Below are 9,496 nucleotides of genomic sequence, written 5' to 3'. Positions count from 1 at the left end.
GGTAAAATTTCTAGAACGCTTAGAAACTGTTACACGTCAAACTGCCATCACATTGCTTTTTTTTTCTGTACAGTATTACTTGCCCAATTAGAGGAAAAATAGCCTGCATTCACCTATTCATTGTCCCATTAAAATTGCTTTTCTAAATTATTTCACATTACCTGTACAAAATGTGCGTTAAGAGAGAGTAGCAAGAAAAGAGCGGAAGGGGGGAGGAGGAAGTGAGATAAAAGCCGAGCAGTCGCACTTGGTGCCAGGAAGAGGAGTGACGCCAGTTGAAGAATTTGAGCTGTATTTTCCAACTAAAATCTAGTTTTCCAATATAATATCGAAAAGTATAATAATGTAAAAAAACTGTGCAAGGGAATTTTTTATTTTCCTTCATTACTGTTACAGCGAGCACACTTTACAAAGACAGCTGGCAGAGGCAATATTTAGGGGACAAAGTAAGCATAAAAAGAATGTCCGGTTATCATCCTGATCCTCCAGAAAAAGTAGCTGAAATAAAAGAAGAAATTAGACTTGATGCAACAGTCAAAACTCTGCGCGAATAAAATGCTACTCAATCAATACTGCCGTGCAGTGCGCCAGGTATCGTGAAGCCTGGATTCAGTCAACTATTTCCCTCCACATGAGCACTTACTTCCGCGTTCCGTGTAATGCCAATTAAGAGCCCGCATTGCATATACTATTGGCTGTGAGTTCGCTTAGTGCACGCATGTGAAGAATATCATATACGATGATAAAGAGGGTAGTCGCACTCGCAGTAGGGTGAAACAAAAGCAGATACGCTCCTAAGATTGCATATTCTTAACTTTGGCGACCGCACTAACTTGGTGGCACGATGTTGCTTATTATTGTTTTCAGTTTTATTATATTAGGAGTAGAGTTTGTAAGGTAAAATAATACAGTGCTGAAGTGAAATTATTTTCCACGCTTTGAGGAGGGTGCTCGTCATTATAGAACTGTTCTATAGTACCTTACTACAGCGGCTTTTTTCGTTGCATAGCGAAGAATTTAGCAATGAAAAAAATATTTTTTAGTAGTGCGTGCCTAAAACTATTGTGCCTAGGACTATTAGGCACTGTTTCAAGTTTAGAACATCTTTCAAGAGCACAAGGCAAGAATGCCTTCTTTGTTTTAGTCAACGTCGAAAGTCCAGAGTTCTGGTTCGACAAAAGAATGAAGCTTTTCCGAAGATTTTCTTGAAGCCTACGGCTAAGTTGTTCAAAGTGCCGCTTACTGCGGGCTAGGAGAATGATCACAGTAACCTAAATTTATTACTATGTAATTATTTTTGAAAAACTTGCATGACAAATTTTACACTCTCATGAAGAGAACTTTAAGCGGGCTCATTTGCCCATGTTAGAAGCCGAAAGAGAAGAATGCGACATAGTATAGAATTATTTTTGATATGACTCTGAAATTATATAAATACGCTGTTATTCTTACCTGTAGCCCAATCTGAACCGACTTCTGTTGTACTTCCTGCTAAGTAAATGGAATGGATATGAAGACGCTATAAGTATAAAGAAATAAAGGCATTGTTGATCCTAACTTTTATAAACCTTATTTGCCCTCATATGACAAAAAATGTTACCAAATGCGTTGATGAGATGGCAGCCACAGTGACAGTAAACTAGAGTTAAGGCTGCGTAATAAGTAAAGTTCTTCTGATTATTGAATTTCAAAACCAGTATTTGTAGATTTGACTTGATTGCATTTCAAGAACTTACCATGTTAACGCTCCGGGTTTTTCATCATGGAAGAGTGAACTCACTCAGATTTTTACATAATACCAAAACGCTTCCTACTTACTCTGGAGAACTTTGGTCACCACGGACTTCCATTTCTTATGTTCGTAGTGTAACTGCATAGCTCACATTGCACACAACTGGCTTACTGCATATTGTCATAAAACCCTTTCAGCATTCATGTTGAGACAAAAGTAGGGGAAGCAGCATGCGTGTGTAAAGATACGTTTGAGTAAGAATACTGTTGCTTCCTGACCTGACTTCTGAACACAGCGATCAATTTAGTCAATGCACAATCTGTGTGTCTCTTTCCGCACACATTGTGTCTGTGCCTTATCTTTTTTCTTCGGTAGGTAATGCGTGCATAGTGTTGACTCCTGTAAAAGTTTACTGGATTGACCAGACTAGTCATTAAATAAGCGCGTGGTGTCAGTAGTCGCGTTCTACATACGTTGTTGTATTCAATAAAACGGCACAGGAGCTGCTTGTGGAAGACAAAACTGACATGCACCTGCGTTGAGATTTTCGCCACTGTGACTTTCTATCAAAAAGAATGTTCCATTTTTGTGTCAACATCCAAGCTTGAGACACGTCTCAGGGAGCGTATATGTCATTGAGTGTATATATTCAGTGTGTATAACTGGTTTTACATAGCAGTTATGCGTCAGTAATAAAGCGTTAGAGCAGGTATTACTAACCAAAGAAGCAAATTGCGGCAGATGGTTAAGTTGTGTTGTGCACGAAAAGCAGCACAGTTGTAAATATCACATTGGAATTTGCTTTTTGCATTCCCTATCATCTTCAAGGGGCCTCAGAAGTACCTGTTGAGAAATATGGGAGGCGTTATCAGGTTGCAGATGCCATTGAGAAAGTTGATAGGCTGAACTTTCTATTGTCTCTCACACAACTGACGCAACCTTAAAAGCCAGTCAGATTTTTTTTTTGTACTCCGATGTGAGATCATTCTAGGATGTGAGCCCACAAACATTACTTTTTCTTTTTTTACAATTCGTCACATGGCAAACAAAGCATTTGAAATCTGAAGTGTTGCGCTCGCTTGGTGAGTTGACCAGTCTTGAGCCCTCATTGACGAATCAAAAGCTACGCGTTTAGGCAGAAAACGATTTTAACGTTAGCGCTTAGATGGTCTACAAACCGAGCAATGGAACAAAGGCGCAATTCCAGGCGCCGTTGTTCCACCACATATCCCTGTAGAGGTAAGGTATAAGCGATACAATGGAACTAGAAACGAAAATGCGTTCTGCACTACTCACCGCAATAGCATACGCATTCTCCTCCTGACTCCTTGCATACGAGAGGAACTCCTTTACCACAAGTTGACCCCCAATATTTGTCACATTGTTCTCCAGATTTGACTGAAATTACGAGGGATGAAGAAAAAACGTTGCTATGTTGTATTGTGCCAATTTTCACACGTGTTGTATGCTGCCAGCACCTTCCAAACGTAAATTTTATAGCATAGCTGTTAAGCGTAGTTCCGAAACGGTCGCTTGCGGCATGGCGTGGTTCATATTATGAGTAAATTCAACGCAATGTTTGTCAAAACCGCAAGTTTTCTTTGAAATATAGTAATTATAGGTTATAAAACGAATTGCCAAAAGACAACGTATACGCGTGTCTTTTTACTGTGTATACAATTTATTTCGACCTGTTGATGAAGCTTGTAGTCACAGATTCTTTGTGGCAGATATATATGGCAGCAAAAGGTAAAAATCTTAGTCATCATCAATGGCAAACCTCTTGACTCGGGAAATGGTCAGAAAGAATCTGCTCTTCGCCACAGATCAGCCAGAATGCTGTAAACACGATTGCTACAGGAATAATGAAATTGAGGCCTAGGGATTCTTCCGTCGGGTTCTTAACTGGCGGCATAAAGATGCGCAGGCGGTGGCGGCGGTGGCACTCAACATTCCCCGCCAGTGGCACTGTGTCTCTATATCCTACGTGGAAGGTATTGCTGCGACATTTGGTCTCCTCATTACAGCTTGTGGGCGGTGACGTCCCACACAACCAGTTTAAAACGATTGGTAGCTCGCTGCCTCCTTCCAACGACCTTGTGCTAAAGAAACAAGCAAAAACCACAAACTTCCTTCTACAGGATACCGTTTACTAAATGCGAAGTGTCGTATAATAGCCGAACAAAAAAGTTACCTGAAAGAATCCTGCTACAGAAACACGACATTATTTTTTTTTTTCAAGGAACAGCGCCATGCTGTGGGAAAATACTGCGAGGCCATAGACCGGTAGATTCATCTTGATTTTTCCATCGTTTTGTAAAGAGAAATGTCAGCGCCAACCCGAACGAAATGAGCGCTTTGTGAATCAGTCCAGAGCCTTCACGGTGAGAGCGGAAGCTACTGACAATTAGAAATTGTTTATGTAAGTTGCTAACGACGTTCGTCGTATCTATACGAGGTCACAATATACGACTTTAGTCGTATCTTCTTGCGTTCTGCGAAAGACGGGGGAAAACATTGTGGAAATGCACTGGCGAAGAAAAGTATACGTGGAGGAAATGCTGTCTGTGTACTGATTTCGTACGTAGTGCATGAAAGCCTTAAAGACGAGCAGGGTTTTTCAACAGGCCAGTCATTTACACGCAACATCTATTTATGGTGATATAATTTCTGGCAACTTCATTTCTAATTTCAACTGCCCGAGAGAATCGGCTTCGCTAGGAATCACGTTGCGGTTCTGCAAGGGCGCACGAATAGGCAGCTTCTTACTTTTCTTGAGGTAGGCGATTACGACGTTGATATCATATTGCCCATTTTGTGGCGAAGACCAATAAGCAATACTTGTTAACACAGGATGATGTTGCCATTGGCATCTTTTATGTAAAGTTCGCTTCTTTCGCACAGCTGCCGTATTTGTGGAATGGACGAAAATAGAAAAAAAGCCATTTTATTAGATGTTGTGAAAGAGATATTTAGCTAGCTTTAAATGGGCACTAAATAGATAAACTTTATTAGTTTAAACTGATAAACAATCATTTTGAAAACTGTACTTTAGTAGTTTCTGGGAGAGAGGTTCAAACCGAATTTTAAAAATAGTTTTGGCAGTATTCACAGCTGTACTAAGGTTTACAGTGGCACTTCAATTTATCCGGCACTTTTCTAACTGTACACTGGCATATGTTGGAGCGAACCAGCACGCAAGGTCTCTGCTGCTGGGCTGCAGTAGCCCGCACCTTTGCAGATACAAGGCGCTCCACAAGACAGGCGTGATCACCGGCCTCTAGTGGTTTATGCCACTAGATTATGCCAGCGCAGGATGGCAGAATGCCATCATGAATGCGCCACCGAACCAATGTAATGCGGCTTTGACGGCGCATCCACTTCGCTTTATTTTTCAAGCCAAACCAGACCCCCGAAGAGCCAATGGCTACAGCGTCTAACAGCCTGGAGCACCCGTATAATTGCTATCGCATAAAAAAGCCAAACATTGACAAAAAAAAAAGGAACATACGCGCCGAATACCCAGTGCCCGCACGTATTTGCTACTATATGTAACTTTTTATTTTTTGATATTTAGGCTTTTTGTGGTTTAGTAAAGTTGGGCAAAATGCACAATTCTTCAGTTGCCATAAAATAAAATGCAGGCTATATATACTGATAGAAGCATCATTAGGTCTGTGCCTATGTCATCAACATTTTACGAAGACAGGGCAACCAGCTACGGGAAGTTTAGGACAGCGTTGCAACCTGTCTTTAGTTTCTGTGTCGTTACTTGCTTGTCAAGTGTGATTTAATGGTAAGCCTTTCGTGATAAGGTCTTTTTGGTACTGTAGGAACGTTGCTCACCAATTCGTCTCGAGGTTAGTTTACCCTGTAGAACGCCTTAGCATGCTTACCACAGAATAAGAGAACTCGTCGCGGCACGTTTGCAGACGCCAGCCGCCTCAATGCCATGCTTCAGGCCGCACTCTCGACGATGCAGTTTAAGCTTCGAGGTCTAAGCACCAAGCAATTTCAAGTGAACTCTAATTGAACTGATCCCGCCTGCCTAAACAATATTTTGGAACAAGGATAGCAGCTTACTACTGAGGTCATTTTAGTTCTCAGCAACTTGCATAATCTAACAAGCTTCCCTTTTCTACATCGATATTGTTCTGCAAGTTCTATGTTGTTTATAAACGAGTTCGTTCTTTATTATTACCCTTACAGCTGTGAGTCCTTATGTCAATTCATCATGAATTACTAAACGAAATCCAACTGATATTGGAATCATAAAAGCAAATCTTCTCCCTCCGTATTTAATGACCAATTTCGCCCAGACAGTTTACAGATAATCTAGCGCTTTCCCAAGCCCACCATCACTGCCTCATTTCTTTTAACACAACACAGTTTTGCGAAGGTGACATTCTAAATCAAAGGCTGGCACGCTCCACGCATACGTGTCGGAGAACCGTTGATAAGCTAAACTTTGTTTGATGTTTCCCGAAATGTGTTTATTTCTGCGTGTACTTCCCTGCCATAAAACGCGACGTACGTTATTTTTTTCACCATACTCATCTGCTTTTGTAATTAACTTCTTCACCGCTTTGTAACCGTCTTCGCTTTCTTTTTCTCTTATTCCACTTGTCTGTTTGGCCATTTATTCATTGCACACCCATTCTAGAAATTTGGCTTAAAATGCTCGCGTGTTAGAGGGGCTGCCCCGGAAAGGTAGTGATCTCGGGTTCGAGCTCCGGTCCAGCAAAAATTTTTCCTCAACAGCAAGGTTTTTTTTTCGAGGAAACTGTATGGGTTTCCATTGTAGCAATTGCTACGATTTTGTCGATGTCTCCTTTTCTCTTTATTAATCCTATATCTATAGCGTCACATGTCCCTTCTCATACGCACAGTGGCCCATACCCATTGCCCTGATGCTGTTGTATGCTAGGCAAGATTGCAGCCGCCATATGCAAAGTGTTGGGAATAGGCAAACAAAGAAAGGAGCAGCATCGTCGTCGTCAGCCTGGCGATTACGCTTTTACAAGTACGCATTAAAAATACCTGTAGATGGGTGCTACATTCGGTTATTCAAGCAGTGTGTTTATTTTCAGATATGTTCACCTGAGAACTGGAGGTTCGAATGCGAAACTGTAGCTATAGTAGTATGCTCAAGTAAAACTCTTGCTTGGGCTAGTTGGTTTATGCTTGAATGTGTCGTTCCTGTGGTTTGTGTTCTTCTTCTGTCCTGATATTTGCGCCCTGCTCTTTACAATTTCAAGCTATAGTAGAAAAGGAGAAAATTTAAATAGACAAAGAAGTGTTCCAGGTTCTATAAAAAGCAAATAAAGGTTCCATTATTCTGAGCAACCAAATACTTACTACACTGTCCCTGGGGGGTACTGCCTACGAGGCAAGACTTCTTTGATCCTTCTCCGCAGCTAAAGAAACCACATTCGGACTGATCTGTCAATAGAAAAATGCATTGCTAAAGAAATGCATTATGTACGGAAGCATTTTAGCAAGCAGTCTGAAAGAAACCTCTTTAAATGTGTCTGACTCCTTCGTGGTATAATTTAACCCTCTAACTGCACATGCAATGTAAAAGTGGGTCGATTTGCAACGTGAATAAATTGACAAATTTCTCCGCCGGTCTTTGTAGCCTCGAGTAATTGACTAGACTTATGCAGCTCTACAAGTGCACACTGGAGGCCACGAGGAGTGCATGGAGGCACTGGAAGATTTTGGTATACATAAGTTTGTAGGACGATCTTGTTTTGCCTACTATAAACTACGGTTTTCCGACCCCGCATACAATACTGCATGGTAGCATAAATAGAGAATATGTGTGCTGGCAAATTGTTCGCTATCCTGGTCCGGCCATAAGAAGAGCCAACTGTTTCTAATTTGAGAAAGAGGCTCTTTAATGAATTCTGGTGAAATTTGCCTAGCGCCACACCTAGCATTCTAGTTCAGATGGGTATGACTAGAAATGAAATGTAGTGCACAGTACACAACAAATACATAATATTTGCGCAGCACATCATCACAGCCTGCAGGCCTTATTCCTGATTGAGGCCAATGTTTCAGAGGAAGCCCAAAGTGCCTTTGTTGCACGAGATGCAGAGTTAGTCCATGAGCCGGGAACGTTTCTTAGCTCAAGAGCTCACAGTATTTTATGAACGTTCATTCACATTAGGAGAGATGTTTTTATAGTAAAAAAAAAATCCACAAAACCTTTCTCACGAACAATCTTGACGATCATGACATTAGCGTGGGAGCAGCGCCATGACACAGGGAATAGCCACCTCTGAGACATGCCTTTGGGCGTGTACTGTGGTTGGGCTTAGTCCTCGCTTTTCCCTTTGAACACGCTTTGTCATTCAACAGCGCCGCAGTGAAGTCCAGGCCTTGTCGCTTTGGTGCGTGCTGCGCCAGTACGTGCGAACGCAGAGAAATGCCTACTATGTAAAGCATGTTGGGCCACTGGGCTCCCTTCTCGATATTCAACGACGACGATAACAGTAATGACGATGACCAAATAATGGCATCTACCTAACAACGGGGGCGGTTACAAACAGTCACCTGGTCTGATTGAGGTAATAGGGCGCAAAGTCTGTATATGCATAGCATGTAGCATTTTGCCTGTCTCAATTTCTCATCAATTTCTTCGTTGCTTGTTTTAAGCAATACTCTAAACATCTGTTAAACTGACCGCTTCATACTTTCATCTGCTTCAATTTTCGACGCTTGTGGAAGACAGATGTTTTCTACACGCCTCACTGGGTGAATACCTTCGCATTCCGTTAAGGTGTGCTCAGTTCTCTCCGAATTTTCGCTGCAGCACGCGCATGCACCCCCCCGTTGCCAGTTTCGCCTCCGGTACGTTTTGTCCTTAGGCAGCCAGCTCGGGCCTCTAATGGCAAGGCAGTACCACTTGTGTTCTCATAGCGATTTTCATTTCTAAAGTCTTTCTTGCCATTCTTGCAAATCTCTATTATCTTCTTTATTTGCACCTGTTGCGCCCAATTTACTGTTACTCTTTCTCTCAGTTTCTTTCTGATGACTCGCGGGTTTTTATTTACCCTTTCAATTACCTTATACATTGTACTAAGGTAATTGCATTTACTAAGGTAATACATTTACTAAGGTAATTGCAAATAGAATCCGGAGCACCTTAGACTTCCGTCAACCGAAGGACCAGGCAGGATTCCGTAAAGGCTACTCAACAATAGATCATATTCACACTATCAATCAGGTGATAGAGAAATGTGCGGAATATAACCAACCATTATATATAGCTTTCATTGATTACGAGAAAGCGTTTGATTCAGTCGAAACCTCAGCAGTCATGGAGGCATTGCGGAATCAGGGTGTAGACGAGCCGTACGTAAAAATACTGAAAGATATCTATAGCGGCTCCACAGCCACTGTACTCCTCCATAAAGAAAGCAACAAAATCCCAATAAAGAAAGGCGTCAGGCAGGGAGATACGATCTCTCCAATGCTATTCACAGCGTGTTTACAGGAGGTATTCAGAGACCTGGATTGGGAAGAATTGGGGATAAGAGTAATTGGAGAATACCTTAGTAACTTGCGCTTCGCTGATGATATTGCCTTGCTTAGTAACTCAGGGGACCAACTGCAATGCATGCTCACCGATCTGGAGAGGCAGAGCAGAAGGGTGGGACTGAAAATGAATCTGCAGAAAACTAAAGTAATGTTTAACAGTCTCGGAAGAGAACAGCAGTTTACGATAGGTAGCGAGGCACTGGAAGTGGTAAGAGA

At 41.8% G+C, this 9,496-nt stretch overlaps 1 long non-coding RNA gene across 2 annotated transcripts; it reads right to left on the bottom strand.

Annotated features, from left to right (window-relative positions):
• Positions 1 to 369: 369 nt before the first annotated feature.
• On the bottom strand, positions 370 to 7,174 carry LOC140219328 (uncharacterized). Of its 2 annotated transcripts, none has more exons than XR_011895522.1 (4): positions 7,091 to 7,174; positions 3,029 to 3,130; positions 1,453 to 1,519; positions 370 to 498 (listed from the first exon to the last, which is right to left on the bottom strand). It is a non-coding gene; the product is annotated as an uncharacterized lncRNA (long non-coding RNA). The 2 variants fall into 2 exon arrangements; XR_011895523.1 differs by having other exon boundaries at positions 1,453 to 1,488.
• Between the last annotated feature and the right edge of the window lie 2,322 nt (positions 7,175 to 9,496).

This window comes from Dermacentor andersoni, chromosome 7 (assembly GCF_023375885.2).
Source record: "Dermacentor andersoni chromosome 7, qqDerAnde1_hic_scaffold, whole genome shotgun sequence".
In the NCBI taxonomy this organism is placed as follows: Eukaryota; Metazoa; Arthropoda; class Arachnida; order Ixodida; family Ixodidae; genus Dermacentor; species Dermacentor andersoni.
The sequence above is the reverse complement of the archived record's forward strand: the minus strand, read 5'-3'. Positions and strand labels throughout refer to the sequence as shown.